The sequence below is a fragment of the Nannospalax galili genome, unplaced genomic scaffold, assembly GCF_000622305.1.
Source record: "Nannospalax galili isolate Female #2095 unplaced genomic scaffold, S.galili_v1.0 scaffold253, whole genome shotgun sequence".
Taxonomy (NCBI): Eukaryota; Metazoa; Chordata; class Mammalia; order Rodentia; family Spalacidae; genus Nannospalax; species Nannospalax galili.
Genome location: NW_008335287.1, coordinates 3,104,247 through 3,124,185, shown reverse-complemented (window position 1 = coordinate 3,124,185; position 19,939 = coordinate 3,104,247). Strand labels below are relative to the sequence as shown.

The 19,939-nt window shown below is 37.5% G+C and overlaps 1 pseudogene; it reads left to right on the top strand.

Moving 5' to 3' along the window:
- Nucleotides 1-2,133: 2,133 nt before the first annotated feature.
- LOC103731537 lies at nucleotides 2,134-3,421 on the top strand (annotated as a pseudogene).
- The last annotated feature ends 16,518 nt before the right edge of the window (nucleotides 3,422-19,939 follow it).

Sequence of the window (19,939 nt, the reverse complement as noted above, 5' to 3'; positions counted from 1 at the left end):
TGTGTCTAACAATGATAATCAAAGAGCAGGACAAGAAGTTGGCGATATGGGAGGCGTTTGTGTACACAGGTACACACGCATACCACTAAATGGACTCAGTTCATTATATATATATAATGTGTGTGTGTGTGTGTGTGTGTGTGTGTGTGTGTGTCTAACAATGATAATCAAAGAACAGGACAAGAAGTTGGCGATATGGGAGGTGTTTGTGTGGGACTGAGAGGAATGGAAATAATGCAAAGACAATACTCATGTATGAAGTTCTCAAAAATAAAAATCCTACAAGCAAAGTAGCTGAGTAGCCAGGGGGAATGTTCCAGTAAGCTGCAATCCCCACAGCTCTGCTTCCCGTCTTGTCTTGCCTCCAGGTTCCTGCCTTGAGCTTCTGCTTTGGCTTCCTTCCATGATGGACTATAACTTTTAATATCAAATAAACCCTTTCCTCCCCTCCCCTCACACAAAAAAGACATAGTCTCTCACTGGCCTGGAGTTCTTGCCAACTGGTGGGCCAGAGACCCCCCAGGGATCCTCCTGTTACTACCTTCCCAGATCTGGTGTTAGAAGCATGCACTACTTGCCAGATTTTTGATGCGGGAGCTGGGGATGAATCTTAGTTCTTCATCCTCACATGGCAAACACTTTACTAACTGAGCTATCTGCTCAATTTGGATCTATGTTTAGTTCTTCATCCTCACATGGCAAACACTTTACTAACTGAGCTATCTGCTCAGTTTGGATCTATGTTTTTTTCCCTCTGTGTGTGTGTGTGTGTGTGTGTGTGTGTGTATGTGTGGTTGTGTGTGTGTTGCCACACATGGATTTTTATGTGGAGGCTGAGGATCAGAACTCATGTCCTGCTTGTACGGCAGTAACTTTACTGACTGAGCCGTCTCTTCAGCTCTTTTTATTCTTTTAATCAACCCAGTTTTTGACAAATTCTTGTAGCAGAGTATGGAAACAAGTGTACAAGGAATAAACAAAATTTTCAAAACTAGACACTAAGAAACACTAACCATAAAAGAAAATATCGCTAAATTGTACCATACCATAAATAAGAATGTCAGTTCATCAAAAGACATTGCTAAGAAACTGAAGAGAAGTTTATGAAGGAGGAACGAATTTGCAATCATATACTGACAAGGGATTTGTATCCTGAGGAAAAATACATGAATCAATAAGATAAAAATAGGCAACCTAACAAGAAATGAATGAAAAGGGTTGAAGGTATATCAAAAAAATAACATAAGGGAATATTCAATAAAAAATGTCAGCTTCACTTGTCATCAGGAAATGCAAACACTATAATGATATTTCACTATGTTCCCAACAGGCAAGCTGATTAAAACGACTGATGCTATCATAGGTTGGTGTGGTATGAACAATGAGAGTTCAGCAGTCTGGATTATAATTTGGCAAAACTACTTTGAAATGAGTTTGATAGTATCTACTGAAATTAAACATATATGTTGTTATGACCCCAAATTGAATCCCATTCTTAGCTACATACACAGTAGTGTAAAGTGCATGTGTGTGTTCATGTGTGGGTTTATGTATGTCTATACCTAGAACAAACACATGATCACCCATAAGGGGTATCGTCTGTAATAACATCAAACTAAAACAAGATATACAATATCAGTGACAGAAAGTTTAGCATAACGGCAGAGCAAAGGAAAATTATATAACAATGAGAATGAATGGGTTTCTATCATATTTAACAAATGACTAAACTTCACAGATATAATATTGAGAAAGCCAAAATCAGAATGATGTGTGCTTGATTATACCATTTAAATATTGTTTAAAACAGACAAAATGAAAGATGGTGTTAAGAGTCAGAAAAATGACTGAAGATGTACTAACACTGCTTTGCTACAGTGTGTGGGGTGACTTTCCAAGTTAGTCGATGACAACACTCTCAGCTTTACACTGATAATGTTCACATACCTGTGTGCTGTGCTTTCACAAACCACTTCATGCTTGGTTCTTTTAAATTTCTTTAGTCTTCTGTATGAAAACTTCCAGAAATGATCCTTTTGGAAAGTATAATGAAATTGTTTGGGATATGCAAATTTTAAGATAAGAATTGTCAATTATGAAGATCACCGTGTGAGGAAGGAGGCATCTGGGTCCATGCAGCTGCAGTACCGGAGAGAGGGATCCAACAGTATTTGTAATGAAGAACATCAGACTCTGAGCTGTAACCTGAATTCTTGTTCCCAACTGTGTCTGCTGGCAATGAGCACAGCAAACAGATTGCCAGTCAATTATGAAGATCACTGTGTGAGGAAGGAGGCATCTGGGTCCATGCAGCTGCAGTACCGGAGAGAGGGATCCAACAGTATTTGTAATGAAGAACATCAGACTCTAAGCTGTAACCTGAATTCTTGTTCCCAACTGTGTCTGCTGGCAATGAGCACAGCAAACAGACTGCCATTTGTCCTGCTGGCATCTTTGAGGCACACTTTGTCCATCGAAGAACACAGAGCAGGTATCTGTGTTCTGCCAACTGTGTGCCAGCCTGGACCAGGTCTCAGACAGACAGCCCTGCCCACCTTTTCTTGGGATACTTGGTGCTGCTCTCAGGGCTCCTGAGCATCCCTGAAGTTCTGCCAACTGTGTGCCAGCCTGGACCAGGTCTCAGACAGACAGCCCTGCTTACCCTTTCTTGGGATACTTGGTGCTGCTCTCAGGGCTCCTGAGCATCCCTGAGTTCTCCATGATTGTTGGAATGAAAGCTGTGCTATACTTATGAATATATGTGAACACAGTCCTGATGACTGATGTAAAGTTTAGTGCCTACTCCAGCTGAACAGATGGCCTTCCAGTCAAGTGGATAGGGTGAATCCATGGACCACCGAGTGCTACGTAGTGCACAAGATCTACAGTGGGGAGAATGCCCAAAGACAGTTTTAGTATAAGCTGGATCAGGGCCTTGAAGCCCAGTACAAGTACATTGTGATTGAGCCTACCTGCAGTGGAGATGAGACAGCACGTTGGATCACTGTGGGGAACTGCCCGCACAAGACAGCTGTGCGGGAAGGCACTGCCTCTTCACCCCATTGGCACTGCCCCTGGATTACTCCGGCTACATCTCCCTGCCTACCGTGTGCTGAGCCAGGCCTCCTGCACCCTCTATAGGATCTCCTGGCAGTTTCACCCTTGCTGCAAGTCCCAGGTGCAGTATGATGCCTATAAACTGTTCACCTGCCTCTGCACATGCTCACCTCCTCCACACCAGTAGGTGCTGGTCGGGAAGGAAGACCTACACAGAAATAGACTGCACAACACAATAGCGCTGGCTGCCCTGGTGTACTGTGTAAAGGTTTATGACTGCAGAGTGAGACACGGAGCAGAACCACATGGCCCACAGGACACAGGGCTCAGATCACTACAGCAACACTTTGGGCTTGTTTTGTGAGGCAGCAGTGCCCAGGACAGTGTTTGGTTAATACTTGTTATTTTTTAAAAATAACAGATCGTGGGTATACCAGGGTATTCAGCTCATTACACTAAGACGTCTATCTCCATAACCCAGGAGTGCATGGAGCCTAGACTGTGGAAGTCTGGCTGGGCAGTGGAATGTGGACAGAAGGCAGTACTAGTTCCTCAGGGGTGTGAACATGCTGGGGTGGGGTTGTCTTTAAATATACTCTTTAACTATACCATTCAGAAGCCAACAAGAAATGATTGACCATTAAAATTATGAGAATTTCAAAAGAAGAATTATCAGTTATACAGTACTGTATCTTCTTATACATAAGCAAAGTTTTATTCATTTGCTTAAAATTGCTTTATGTATTTTTGTAATATATACTTTGGAAATCTCCACATATAATATGCAGCGTGCACACACACACATACAAACACACACACACACACACACACACTCACTCACTCACACACATGCACACTCACTCACACACATACTTTCTACAGTTTGATCATTCTTAGTCCAAAAATTTGAAATCTAAAATGATCAAAAATCCAGAACTACTTGAGTGCCAACATGCAAGATTTTACACCAAACAGTGAACATGGAATTGTGAATAGTCACACTTCAAATGCACGTGCATTAAGAGAACGCTGTATAAGATTACCTCAGGTCTGTGTACATAAGGTTTCTACGACACATAAATAAATACTGTGTTTATCCTTGGTTTTCATCCCCACATATTTCATTATATATGTATAAATAGTCTAAACCAAACAAAACAAAATTTGAAATTCAAAGTACTTCTGGCCCTAAATATTGATATATCTTCTTACACTTACATACTTTTTTCCCCAAGTGCTACTGCGAAAAGTAGTTTTTAAATCACGTTTTTAGAGTGGTAACTGTGCATAGGAAATTGCTCTTTGTGCTACTCTGTATGTTGGTATTCTGGGTTTTATTATCTCGTCAGCCATTATTTCATCCTTAAAGAATGAATTTTTATTTTCCCTTGCCTGCAGTTGTATTTCATTATGTAAAAATAATATTAGTTTATTGAACATCTCACATAGAATCCCAAGTTGGCATACTTACTAGTTCTTAAATTATAAATTAAGTTTTCTAATATCTGTGGCTTAATTATTATACTAGTGCATGGTTTACAAACATTGAAATAAATGTATTTTCAGCTATTTAACAACTCTTGATGGTTTGAGCTAGAACCTGCTTGGTTTTGATATGTTTTATTTGCTATATACTGTTATAATTATAAATATTTATTTACAATTTTTCTTATTTTTGTACTGGTTTGTAGCAAATTGAAGTGACATTTCAGGTTGAGTGAGAAGACCTATGGCACTCTGACTTGTAAAGTAATTTATATTAGATTGACATTGTCCTTTCTTAAAAGTTTTTGCAAAATTTCCTTGCAAACTTAAATGCCAAGTTTTGGAAGGTGTGGCTAAGGCACAGCACGCTGATGCCACTTCTTCAAGCTTTATTTCTTTCTGACTCTCTTGTGATAAGTTGTGGTTTTCAGGAAAGAAAAATCTGTTATATGTAATCTTTTCATCTTATTGATGAAACTGTTCATTTTTGTTGATGCTCTGAAATCCATATCATATGAAGTCCATATCCATCATGATTTACACACTGCCTTTATAACCAATACTATTTTTATCTTTCTTTTTAGAAATATTTTATTATTTTCTATTATTTCATATTATTTTATATTATTATCATTATTTTATATGTATGAGTTTATTGCCTGCATAGATGCAAGTGCACTTATGTTGTGTGATGTTCAAAGAGGTCAGAAGAGGGTGTTGGATCCCCTGGAACTGGAGTTAATTGGAGACAATTGTTAGCCAACATGTGGGTGCTGGGACTCACACCTGGGTCCTCTGCAAGAACAGCCAGCGCTCTTAACCACTGAGCTATCTCTCTAGCTTCTTGTTCTCCTTATCTTTCTTAATCATTCTTGTTAGAGGTAGGTTTATTTTACTAATGTTTTCAAATCATCAGTTCTGGGTTTAATTTTTCTCTACTTTCTGTTTGTGAAAAAAAATGTTTCAGCTCACTAAAATTGCATTTAATTGGATTTTCAATTAGATTGTCAAATTAATTATATACAATGGGAGATAAATATGGCTAGTTTTATTGATATCAGTCACTTTCTCCTGGTAGAGAAGATCAGTCAGAACATTATTGAATTAATGTAAAATTTCAGGAAGTTGCTGTAAATATGGCTAGATGCACAATTGTCATTTACCTCAATTAAGATAATATATTTCTATCTTAAGTATCAAATTTAATCCTCAAGAATCAATGCACTTTTTGAATTTATTTTTATGTATATAATGTATTTTGATCATATCCAGCCCCAACTGTCTGCCTTTAACTCCCCCTGGATCATCCCAGCACTTTCCTCTCCAACCTCTCCCTACTTCATACCGTCTTTAAAAAAATCATACCCGCCGAGCGTGGTGGCAACTTTAATCCCAGCACTAGGGAGGCAGAGGCAGGCAAATCTCTGTGAATTCAAGGCCAGCCTGGTCTACATGGTGAGTTCCAGCCAAGCTGGGGCTACAGGGAGACCCTGTCCAAAAAAAAAAAAAAGACAAAAAAAATTATAGCCTATTCAATCCCAATTAATGTTGTCCATGTGTGCATGAGTCGGGGTCGTTCACTGGAAAATGGACTGTGTCCCTACCAGTGGCCACATCCCAATGAAGAATGATTCTCCTTCCCCACAGAAATCATCAACTGCCAATAGTGCAGCTACAGTCCTCTTTAGAAACTATACCACACCTATTGGTGGATGCATGCGCCCTACCATTTTTCTCTAGCAATTTTAGAATGTCAGGTCTTATGTTGAGGGTCTTCATAGACTTGAAATTCAGTTTTGTACAAGTTAAAAGATAGGGAGCCAGTTTTAACCTTCTGTATGTTAATACCCAGATTTCCCAACACCAGTTGTTGATGATTTTGCTCTTTCTTCAATCTATGTTTTGATGTTTATCAAAAATCAGACAGCTGAAGCTGCCATGGACTTATCTCTGGGTTCTTTATTCTGCCCTACTGATCTATCTGCCTGTTTCTATGTCAGTTTCATGCTGTGCTTTTCTCTTTTTTATATATCATGTAATAAAGACTCAATCGTATATGCTGAACTTATTAAATGAAGGTAAATCAATAACTTTAAGCCAGTCATCTGTCTTAATTCCAACTGTGCTTTCCTTATCATTATCAATTCATTTGAGAAACAGGTATTGAACACTTTTCATGACAAAACCTGACTCACAGATGAGAATTTTCTCAGAGAAAAGATGGAAAATAGACAATAAATAAAGACAATAAATAAAGTAACTAAATAGGCAGGAAGGAGCAGACAGAAGTGGCCTTCAAAGACCTCTCTTTCTCTCATTTTTTCCTTTTCTGCCTTCATTAATGTGGATTACTGTACACAATAATGAGCTTCATTATGATGTTCCATACATGCCTCTACTTTACTTTGACCCCCTCCTCCTTTGCTTTTCCTTGTGCCCCATCCCATCATGCTTTGTCCTTTCTCTTACAGAACAATGCTTCTTCTCCTTGCATGTTTCTGAGGCATTCCCTAGGAACATGACTTGTGCTCGTGACTCTTAAGTTTAAACATCTATCTCTGTAAATAGCATAATTGTGTTCTTTATAACTGAGCACTACTTCACTGTGCACTTATACCACGATTTTTTTAAAACTACTAAACATCTGAGTCTAAAATTATGAAAATTAGCCACCTATGAAAAGACATTATTGGGAATACACTGAAGGAGAGGGTCCTTGAACAAATGCAAGGACTGCAAGCCAAAGAGAGAGTTCGGTTTAAAACTCAAACACAGCAGCAAAACACTATAGAGTTTTGTTTGGTTTGATTACTTGTTCAGACCTTTTTTGTTTGGTTGGTTGTTTTTTGTTTTTTGTTTTCTGTTTTTGATAAGTAAAGCATGTGCCTACTGGAGACATTTCTCAGTTAAACCACTACCAGGGTATTAGTTTATAATTTAACCTAAAACCAATCCGCTGAACTTTTCAAAATCCACTTGCCACTTTAGGAGCATAAATAAAACGTCTGGCTATCAACAGACTACTAAAATTGCTTTTTAATATAAACTATTTTTTGAGTACTTAGTGAGAGCCTAACCGATGAGAAATAGAAATCTGGGAAAGCAAGATTTATTTTGAAGCCAATCTTCAGTCTTAAGAAAGTTGTTAAGAAGGCTCAATGTTATTGCTTGTTTCTGCCTCCCACCTTTCCCAGTGCTCCGTTAATTTCTCCGTTCGTGAGAAATGGAAGCAGTTGTACTGAAGCGAGAGTAGGGCTGTAGTTCATCGAGAACTAATGAGTCTGTGAAAAGCCAGCAGCTTCTGACTAAACCTTTGCCTCTAGATTTGCACACAGTAAATACAGAAATATCTACAGGGTCAGTCTTTAAGGATGGTCAGAAAGCAGAGGAGAACTTGGAAACATATTTTGTGTTTTAATTTAAAGTTCTTAAAGATGGGGCCCAGGACTATATTTCAGTGTCAGAATGATTGTCTAGTATGCATGAGGCCCTGGGTTCCTTCCATTCCTAGCACACAGACACACAGACACACACACAGAGACACACACACACACACACACTAATCCAAAGACCAAACAACAATAGAATTCTGAAAAGGATTCAAAATATAAAATGAATGTTTTCTGAACAGTAGATATTTTCAGGTCAATGGAACTTAAAAGAATAATCTTTCTTAGAATACCTGTACCTGTACATTGCATTTGATTAAAATCAAAATAGGAGAATTCCAAAAGTATTTTATTACTTATTAGTTTAATAAAATAAGCATAATAAACTATTCATTAAAGTCAGTTTGTTTTAACGCTTTTGATTATTTGTGATTTTACACTCTTAATAACATTTTTTATCACATCCACTCCTCACTTGTCCACTCTTATAGTTCCTGGAACTTGCTCATTACATCTGCTCCATATTTCTTTCTGTATTGAGCTTCTGCGATTTTCATGAAATAGAGTTGGTATTTAGGTCACCTCCCCTAGTCACACCTTCTCATATTGCCCCCACCCAATATAACATAGTATATATGTATATATACATATATATGTGTGTGTGTGTGTACACATATATACATATAGAGAGAGAGGAGAGAGACAGAGACAGAGACCTGTAAAGTTTAACTTGCATCCTCAAAGACCTTCAGTGTGGGTGAATCCACTGAATACTGGTTAACCTACCAAGAGTCCCACGATTGAAAGAGGCTGTTTCTGACCCTTCCAGAAACCACATGTTGCCACAGTTTCTTTAGATGGGGTTGAAGCTTCTTCCCCACTTTCTGATGTCTAGGCTGGAAATTTTTCTGGTTTGAGCTTACATGTGACTTGTACATGCTGTCACAATTCCTGTAAGTTCATATAAATAACTGACCAGCTATCTGCAAAACACTATTTCCTTGTGGTCATCTGCCACCTGTGGCTCTTACAACCTTTCTGCCTCCTCTTCCCCAACAATCCCTGAGCCTTGGTAGGCAGAAGTTTGAAATAAGTATTCTATTCAGGGATGAGCACTCTGCAGTTTCTTGTTCTCTGCACATTGACCAGTTGTGGATTTCTGTGTTAATCACATCTGTTGCACAAGAAAACTTTTCTGGTGAGTGTTGTGAGATGCATTAATCTATGGGTATACCAATAAGTCATTAATAGTCATTTTAATATATGTTTAGTCATCACGGAAATGCAGATGAAACGACTTTGAGGTTTTATCTTACACTTCTCAGAATGGCAATGAGCCAAGAAACAAACAAGGACCAGTGCTGATGAGGATGTAGAGAAAGAGGAACTATTATTATACACTGCTGGTGGGAGTGAAAATTGGTGCAATCACTATGGAAATCAGTGTGCAACTGCCTCAGAAAGCTTGAAGTTGATCTATATATGACCCAGTCATATAACTCTTGAGTATATACACAAAAGACTCTATACCCTATTCTAGAAATGCCTGTTCATCAGTGTTCATTGCTGCCCATCATAGTAACCAGAAATTAGAAAAAACATACATGTCTATTAACTGATGAATGGATGATGAGGTGTGGTACATGTGCACAATGGAATAGTATTTAACTCTTAAAATGGAATTAAAAAATTCATAGGTAATGGATGAAACTGGAAATAACCATCCTGAGTAAGGCAACCCAGACTCAGATAGACGAATACTACATATTCTTTCTTATGTCTGGATGCTAGCTTTGAAATCTTAGATATACATATTTCAATTTGAAAATCCAGAAAGGCCAAGAAACTAATAAACAACCATATGTTGGTGGGAGGAATTTTCTTGGGAGGGGTGGTAGAATACAGTGATATAATGGGGGAAAGGGAACATGTGACTAGGAAGGGTTAAATGGAACGGGGAATGGAAAGGGAAGGAAGAGGAAGGAATATGGAAGAGATAAGTAACACTAAAGACCTTTAGAAAAAGCCATATGGGAACCTACCACTATAGAAGTTTATTCAAGCATATACATACACAATATAAAAAGATTAAGAGGAATTATCCTATAACAGAGGGATATTATCCTTTCTTGGCATCATAGGCTAATGAAAAAAATCTTAATGCCAGGAATGAAATCCCTTTCTAGAAGCTGTTGACCAGGGGTCCCATAGACCCTCAAACAATATTGGCCATTATCCCTACTCTTGGTTACCCACAAGAATTGAGTGGTAAGACCTTATTGTTAAAGATACTACATACATGAGCTGTAGAGCAGACAAGGAGAAATCAAGGTGGTGCTGACTTCAGAGCGTCATCTCCACTGGCTGGCATCCATAGACTGGAAGGTGCTGCACAAACTTCAAGAAGGAAAAAAAATCAACATTTCCCAACTGTGAAGTCTGAGAACATCAACCTCCCCCAAATATGCTCATCAATCTAATATTGACAATCAGTGCAATATTATGGATGTAACCAATCATTCTTTTATTGGATTTAAGGTCCACTTCCTAAGATGGAGCCCATACTGGACATTGATTTCAAGCTTAGGAACTTGAGACTAGACAGGTCACAGGGCATGAGGGAGAAGCTGATACTATTTCCCTCCAAATCTCTTAGAGAGTGATTCTACAAGTAACATATATCTCAAATTAATAGCTTTTTGTCATGTCAGAATCAAACAAGGTTTCTTCAAAGTCAACATTTATTTATAAAGTGTTTTTTATGTTGTTTCATTTTAGTGACATGAGGAACATGAAATTCCACCTTTTGAGGAAAAATGGACCTGATTATACTAGTTTTGCCCAAGTTGTATAACAAAAAGCAAAATTAAAAGTAAATTTCTTATGCAGACCATAGGAGTGCATGCCTGCAATCCTAGCACTTGGAAGGCGAAGGCAGGACAATCAAGAGTTCAAAGACAACCTCTGCTACATAACGAGTATGAGGTCAGCCTGGACTACTACAGGCTGTCTAAAACAACAAAATCTAAATTTTTTCTCTGAATAAATAAACATCTTTCTGTAATATAAAATCTCAAAATTCTTAGCATGTATTCATTGTACAAAATGATGAGTTTAATTATACTTTTTCATACATGTTAATCATGTGCTAGGCTGTTATTCATGCCTCCAATTTACCTCTCTTGTTCCCTTCCCACCACTCAGTGGTCATCTTGTCTACTACTGACATATTTTTAAGGGAGAAAGGGTTATTTTAGCTAAAAGTTCCAGTGTGCAGCCTACCCAAACAGGGAAGTCCAGGTGTCAGGAGCAGCTTGAAGGAGCTGTTCACATTACATGCATATGAGAATACAGGGAGAAGGACAGGACTTGCATGCTTATGCTGAACTAGCTTTCTTAACTCTTTATTTTAAATAAATTATCTTTTATTTATTCTTTAACAATCGGCCTGATGAGATGGCTCAGCAGCTATGAGAACTGACTGCTCTTACAGAGGACCCTGGTACAATTCCCAGCCCCCACATGGCAGCTGACAAGCATCCATAGCTCCAGTTCTAGGAGAATCCAATGCTCTCTTCTGACCTCCATGGGCATTGCACAGTACAAATGCACTTACACACATGCAGACAACACACTCATACACATTAAATAAAAATAATAAAAATGTTTTTAAAAGATATTTCAAATATGTATAAGATGTATCTTGTTCCTATGCACCTCCAACTTGCCTCTCACTCCCCTCAGAAACAACCCAACACATCCCTCACCCACCTTTATATTCTATCCTTTTTTAACCCACTTTTCAGTCCAATTAATACTGCCTGCTGAAATGGTAACTAATCTTGTTGTTTTGAGTTTATGCAGATTATCACAAGTTTAGCGAGTTCATGCGTGTGATGACCATGTCTTGTCCAAAACACAGCATTGAAAAGCTCTCCTCCCCATCTTCCAGCTCTTACATTTTTCTTCCACCTCTTCTGCTGCATTCCCTGAGTCTTTATGGATGCTGGTCCCCATGTGCCATTTAACCTGAGCACTAAACACTCACTTATTCTCAGTACTTGCAGAAACTTTTCTGGACAAGGTAAAAGCAGCACTAACATAAATATTTAGAAGGTTGTTTGGCAACATGCCCATTTAACAAAGGAACTCAGTAATTTCGTTTCTTCTCAGGGCCCATGACTTGCTGTTGATCAGGTTTATAGTACCAGACATGATTTCCATCCTGTGTATCAGTCCTCAAATCTAATCTGAAAGCACTTGGCTGTCCCCATAACCCTCATGCCACTATTGCACCAGTGGGCAAATTTTGCCTAGTAGGTCAGTATGATAGCATGCAGAATTCACTACTTTGTAATACCATTAATGGCTTTTCTCCCACAGTAGGCTGCATAGCACCCTCCAGCACTATGAAAGCTAGCAAGTGGGAAGAGAATTTTCAGTTCTGTTCCTGTATGATTTATGTTCTGCAACCGATGTGCACCAGGTCTTCAGCAACAGGGTCTTACCATCTATTCATAGTGGGAAATAAAGAGCAATGGCAATTCCCCGTGTTGTTTTGGAGAGGGCTCAGGACTCTCCTGACTAACACCTTGTACGAAGGTTTCTTACATCTGGCGCTAGGATTTTCATCTAATAATCTGTGTCTTCTGGGAGAAGCATCATCCACCCATACAGGATACTCTGTTTGAACACTTATTTACACATAATTTCAAATAGCTTAAAAACAATGAGTATTTATTTTGGATGTGATATACTAAGCAAGCTATAAAATATACAAAGAGATTCTCAATAAGCCTTAATTATTATTTGTCTTATGCTGTCCATGACTCCATGATTTTTGGATACCTGATCAAGTCACTGGCAGTCACAGCCTCTGTGACATTCCTGTAGTCACAGTGCCAGCATAAGGCAGCAATTATACTTAAAACATATGACAGTGGCAATTCATATTGCTTAGGGAACACTCTAGGATCAAAAGAAAATGAATGAATAAAACAAAATTAAGACAAAATTAAAATAATGAAATTAATGCAAAATGTATATGCACATGAACAAAAATTGTTCAAACTTTTGCACAGCTCTTCTAATCTCCACTGAGAAAATTATTTTTCTTCATTAATATAGGTTTCATGCTGTTTTTAAAACAGTGTACTAATTTAGAGAAAAAACAATGCCATGTATAATTTGCTTTTTACATAATTTTTCTCTTCCATTGTAACTGCATAAATCATTGGTTTTAAATTTGTTATACATTTTGTAAATGATTTATAAGAAATATATAAACATTAAAAATATAAAAATTTTGGTTTTATTCTGATTTTCAAATAGTTTATCACTGGCTTTAAACGATAATACCTCACCAATTTTATTGGTATTTGCTAGTTTCCTAATTCTATTTTGAGAAAGCCATTGCCACTCATGACTTATTTTTATCTAATGCTTTTTAAAAATAGAAGCATTTTTAATATCTTATGTTATCATTGATGTGTGCATGTGATTACCAGGACCAGCCAAACAAAAATGTCATTCTAGGCATTGTATAAATACTAAAGAAGAAATAGTCAGCTATAATACATATTACATGAGAAAACAATTAATTTAGTTTTCTAACTTGATAGACATTTGTAGAGAATTTCAAGACTATTAAAACTTGATATCAGGAAAAATTAACAGCTAAAATTAGAGAAGTTTCTGGTCCTGGAGCAGTATACCATTTAGCTTTCATTGGTAAGACAAGAATATTGTTGTGCAGTGGACTGGAGGGAACTGCATTAGCTCAGTCAATTAAGTCATGATTAATTTATGTTAGATCTTGCTCTCTTGAGTCTATAAAAGCTAAAACTTTAGTTAACCAGCAACATTTAGTTTCTAAAAAGTAAAGTCTTTAAAAATGAATTCTGCAGAGAAAAAAAAATCTACCACTGATAAGATCAATAAACAGCAAGAGTCCCGTTTTAATTTTTGCCAATGGAACTTAAATTTAGAAACTAATAACAACAGGGTTGTTTCTTTCAAATGGATAATGAAATGTCCCAGACAGTCATTACTATGGCTTATACTGTGGCTCCTATCCTGACTTGTGACAACTTTTAAGTATACACAAGAGCACAGAAAGACTTGCCAGTAATGATAAGTTCGTGTTCTCTCTAGATCTAAATAGAAACAGTCAATTGCTAGTACCTTCAGTCAAAAATGCTTCTGCAGAGGTTGTGAGTAGATTGTGATTACTCTAATTATCCTCCTAAACATAATGCATGAACCTAATGGGTTTTTGTGTATGTAAAGCATTTAGAGAGAACATGCGGTTGTATGCCTAGCTGGGTTCCTAAGCCATGGGGAAAATAATAGAGACTTACTCATTCTGTTCAACAGAAAAAGCAAAAGTGAATCTTAAGAAAAATGCCTTAACTCTTATTCACAGAATGGCTCAGACACGCTAAACATTGTGCATAGCCTTTGATTGACAACAGGAGTCACATTTAGGATAAATCGTTCTTTAAGAGAAACAATGAAAGATATATGCCTTCAGGAGTATCTTCATGGATGGTGACAAAAGCTATGTCGCTGTTATATTTATATAGTTTTATTTGAAATATTGAGTAAACCTTATCTATAAAATCTGAATTTTAGAAAAGACATTGTAATGTCATCATATAGAGTTGACTTTTATAGAGCAGTTACTGCATGTGAAGAAATGAGTTCAAATACAATGTTTCTCCCAAGAGTGTATGTGAATATCTTAGGAGAAATGGCAGAATAGCAAAGAATGAGACGTGCGGAGTCAGCTTCCTGGGGTTTCAACTGAACCTGCCACCTACTCCTGTGCACACTTCTTGCTTTGGCTTTTCCTTTCCCTTTCCTTCCTTCCCCTCTGTCCCTTTCTTCTTTTTTTCTTCCTTCTATCTCCGAGATGTCTCTCACTATGCTTTCCATGCTAGCCTTGAACTTACAATCCTCCTGACCCAGGCTCCACAGCAGTTAGAATAAGAGGCTACCCAGCTTAGCTGTGCAATCTTCAACTATTTATTTCCGTTCAGCTTTCATATATATAGTGGAGAAGGCAGTCATGATATTCCCAGGCTGTCATCCAGACTTCACAGGTTAATGTGGATCAATCCAACATGTAGGCAAGGCCCGTAGGAATTTCCATGGCAAGAAGCAGAAGCTTGGGGAAAAGTGGCTCTAATTAGCATTTGCATTTAATGTCATTTACCATCTTGTAGAACACATAAGATGATACCTGTGAAGCAATGATCGGTTACTAGGCTAGAATGTACAGGGCAGCCATTTTAAGGCCTTTGTTTTTGCCTCATGGAAAGAAAGGACAGAATTAGGTACACACCTGCCTTATCTACCCACAATGCCTCCTGTTTTCTGCTCTTCTCTCCTCTGTAACACAGTCCAGGGAAAGTCCCACTGTGCCTTACATGAAAAATGATGGGTAAGCAGACAGTGCTTCACAAATAAGTTCTTAAATTGCACCTAAATTTAAGCTATTAGCCACTATTATTACCTTTCAAATATATTCATGTATTGCTGTCATATGCATTTAAAACAACAGTTCTTTTTTATTACACTTTATTTTTAAGCATATAGTTACAGAAATAGGTGACCACACTTGAAATATTTTTAAACAATGTTTTCATTTATTCTAAAGAACTCTGGCTCAAGGCATTAGTGTCAAATATGAAATAGCTGTTCAAAAAAGTGACAGTGAGAGGGGTCCATTCTGCAAGACTGTAAATGCCCAATTGCTCACATTACCGGTCCTCATGAACTACACACTTCAAGAGTAGTTAAGCACAGTCATCTGTCCTGCTTACAGGCTTTTGCGCCAGGAGTCTATTTTATACAAAGCAACTGAAATTGTCTTTTTGCATTATTAATTGCTAGAACTCTGTATGGTTCCTCAGTGCACCTAAAATCAAGTCCAAAATACTCTCATGCTGACATAACCCAAACCCCTGACCTCTGGCTTTTTCTCTTCCTCACTTGATTCCCAACAGTCTAGTTCTCTCCACTCTAAGCCAGAACTGAGTTGGCATTTCTTAAATTTGCAGATGCATCATCGCAGGGCATTTCTGCTGTTGTAATGATAGGGATGCTTTTTACGCAGACACACACACTTTCTCAGCTCCTAGGTAAGTAACACCTACTGTCAGAGGCCCTTTTTGAAAGTCTGTCTAAACCCCTTACACCACCCCTCTCTTTCACCTTGCTATTTCCTTGATATTTATCACTATCTAACTCTATCATGTACCTATTTTATCTTAGTACTGTTTACCTCCACTGGAATCTAAGCTCCTTGAAGGTAGGAATTTGGGCTGCAATCCCAGTGTTGGTATGTTAACATTTTGGTTAAAAGTAAAGAGAAAATATGTTTATTTGGGGGCAATCCTTTAGCACTTTATGTACATAACTTTATTCAATCCTCCCCAAGAAATAACACCTTGATCTTTATATGAATAAAGAAACTGAGGTACTAGTCCGTGAAATGATTTACCTAGGACACAGTGGGAAAATGACCGTGTTAGCATAGGAACTTGAGTACTTGAGTACAAGGGTCTCAGAGAAATCCCAGCCAGCACTACATACTCTTTCTCTCTCCCTACTATACCCTACGCTGATTTCATGTCCTCTAACATTATGGCTCTTTTCTAAAATGCCTATTGACAAAAATTTGTGACCCTTGGTTGTGGGTCCATCCCATGGCATCTGGTCAGTGTACCACACATCACACCCTTAAAGAAAACAGACTTTCTGCCTTCCAGCAGGTATTAATTGCAAATAGATCCTTAGCTTGGACTGGGACATCTTGACTACTTCTCCCATCCATGCTGGGTTTTAGTCTGGCTTGAGTTTGCACAGATCTTGTGCAAACTGTCATAAGCACTATGGATTCATATGTGCAACTATCCTGGGGTGTCCAGACAATAGAGTTTTCTTGTAGTTGTCCACAACCTCTGGCTCTTCTAATCGTTCCACCCCCTCTTCCACAATCGTCTCTGAGTCTTGTGAGGAGAGGGTGTGATATAGCATCTCATTTATAGCTGAGTATACCATAGTCTTTTATTCTTTACACATTGACCAATTGTGACTCTCCGTGTTAACTGTCATGGAGTTACTGCAAGAAGAAGCATCTCTGGTGAGACTTGAGAGATGCACTTATCTATGGGTGTAACAACAAGTCCTTAGGTAAAGGTTTAATAGTATTTCCATTTTTCAGAATAACAATAACAGGTTCTGTCCTATGGCCTGCGACCTACCTAGCCACAAGTTCTCAGTCCTGAAAACAGTGCCAGGTATGGACTCTTTCTTCTGAAACAGGTTTTATATCCAATCATAATGTGATTGGTTACTCCCATAGCATTCATGCCACTGCTGCAAGCAGTCACCACATCTTGCCAGGCCATTCATTACTGTAGCTCATGGGGTTCACAACTCAGAAAGGTTAATTATTACTTTCTCTTCCAGTAACATACATAGCACCTTCCAGGACTATAAAATCTAGCTAGTAGAGATGAAGTTTTGAGGTGAGTACCTCCTTGATTTCTCCTTGTTTGTTCTACAACTCCTATGTATAGGGTCTTCAGCAATAGGGGTTAACCTTGAAGTTCTGGTGGGTAACAAAGAGAAGGGGCAATACCCAGTATTGTTTGAAGGTCTGTAAGATGCTCCTGGTCAACAGCTCCGAAGGAGGGATTCCATTGCTGGCAATGGACTTTTGATTTTCTAGCTATGGTGTCTGCTAGAGCCATTGAACTCTATTACAGTTTGCATTTAAATGCTTTTAATATCATATATGCATATATTTAAGAAGCTTCTATCTTTGTAGGTTTCTATATAACTTTTTCAAAAGTCCTTTAGTATTAGTTATCCCTCCACATAGCACATACTCTACCCTGCCTTCCCATTCCCTACCCCATTTAATATTTCCTATCCAATTATTCCCCTTTCCACATTCATATCACAGTATTCAGTCCCCCATCCTATGACACTTCTCTTATGCTGTGTTACATAAAAAAAGCATTCAGTTATACTTTTGGGGGGGTACTAAAGGGTTTTGTATATTATTAAATAAATATTCTAATGTATGCTAATTCAAGCTATATATAACTCTTCATTTTATTTCTTGCTTTTATTCTAGAACTGATCCAACTTTTTATACACTGTGCTTCCAATCTCTGATACTAAACAAGCCATTAAGTATGCCCCTATTTTCCTGAGAGTGAAGAATTTTCCAGAGGAAAGCAAATAAATCTGACTAACACTTTGGTGTATATTTTGCCTACCTGTGAATGTAGCCTCCTGTATGTCTGATACTATAGAAGAGAAACAAAGATATAGGTAAACTCATTACATAAAAGAGAAAAGATGCTAAATTTATGCTATAATTTTACAACTTAATCTAGCTAGCTACTGAGCAACTAACTGCAAAACTATGCCAGAAACAAAACAGAAGAGGTGGGATGGAGAGACGGCTCAGCAGGCAGAAAGAAATACTTCTTTTGCACAGGGCTCCAGTTTGGTTCTCAGTACTTAGATAGGGTGTCTCACAATGACCTGCCACTCCTGCTCCTTAAGGGATGAAGCCTCCTTCTAGATTGTGAGGGCACTGCACCAACTTTCACAAACCCACCCATGGATTTACACGTATACACGTAAACTTTTTTTTTTCACATAAACGTTTTTAAAAATTTAAAAATCTAAAAAATGGTAATGAGCCTAAGGGCATTCATTTCTCATAGTTGTGAAGTCAGTTACATTGCATCAGGTATGTAGGGAGAATTCAGGTATTGAGAGCATTTTGTGCCAGATAGCATAAGTATGCCATATTTACACATTTATGTATCACAGTCAAAAATACATTGACAGATAAATATATAGATATATAAATTAGCCAATCACAGATTTTCTAATCTAATTCCATAGATATTTTCTTTATAACTTCTCCTACCTATGACAGACATGTTTATAAATGCAATACATATTTTAATATGTTTCACCATTGCACAGTAACAAATAAGAGAAATAATTTCACAGAAATTCAGTTAAAATATTCTGAAATCTGAACAGTTGTAAGCGGTGCAGAATTCTTTGCATTCATAATGATGGGGAAAAATTCAGCATGAATTAATGAGGCACTGGCTATTGTTGGCCACCAAAGCAGCTGGAGAGAAGCACAGAGTTGAGTGACAAATGACAGGCTGGCTAGATAAGAACAGGCAGAATCTTCTGACACTCCCTTCTAAAGAAAGCTATCACTAATTCGCTGGAGAAAAGAGGCACAGACAGTCCAGAATCTTGCATTCACCATATGCATTATGAAACCTTTCAGGAAAACATTGGTAATTTGTAGAAAAAAAAATTAATTCATCTCAATGAATCGTAATATTTTATTGTTTATTTACTAAAAGAATTCCTTTATGAGCTGAAATGTCTAAACCCAGTTTGCATCCAGGTACTTTTAGTGTGATCTAGAATTCAAGATAAACTTTGAGATTCACATGCACCCACTTCAGCTGAGAACTTACTGGCTTCAGGAATGCTGACTGGTACTCATCTTCAGCTACACTGATAATTGAGCACCTCAAGCAACTGAACATTTCTCTCATTTTTTATTCCCTAAATTCTTTCATATTTAGATATTTTAATGGTTTCTGATATTTAATATTTTACTTGTTGTATTCCTAGATAATAAAATAATGCTAATTTTGGTTTTAATTAAGTTATAAATGATGATTTTTTTATAAAAGTTGTTTTTTGTTATGATTTCTTGCTTACCCAGAACCCCTATCTTACTCAAAACTAGTTTACATATTTATAAGATTCAAACATTATCACTCTTCATAAAATCACTTAAGTATTTTTCTCATTATTCAGTATAATTTGGATAAAATGTCTAATTTTCAAATTTACCTATTAATATATGTTAGTATATGTATAAACTGAATCCAACCAATTAGATTAAAAGGCCTTATAACATGCTCAAGTTTTTCACAAAG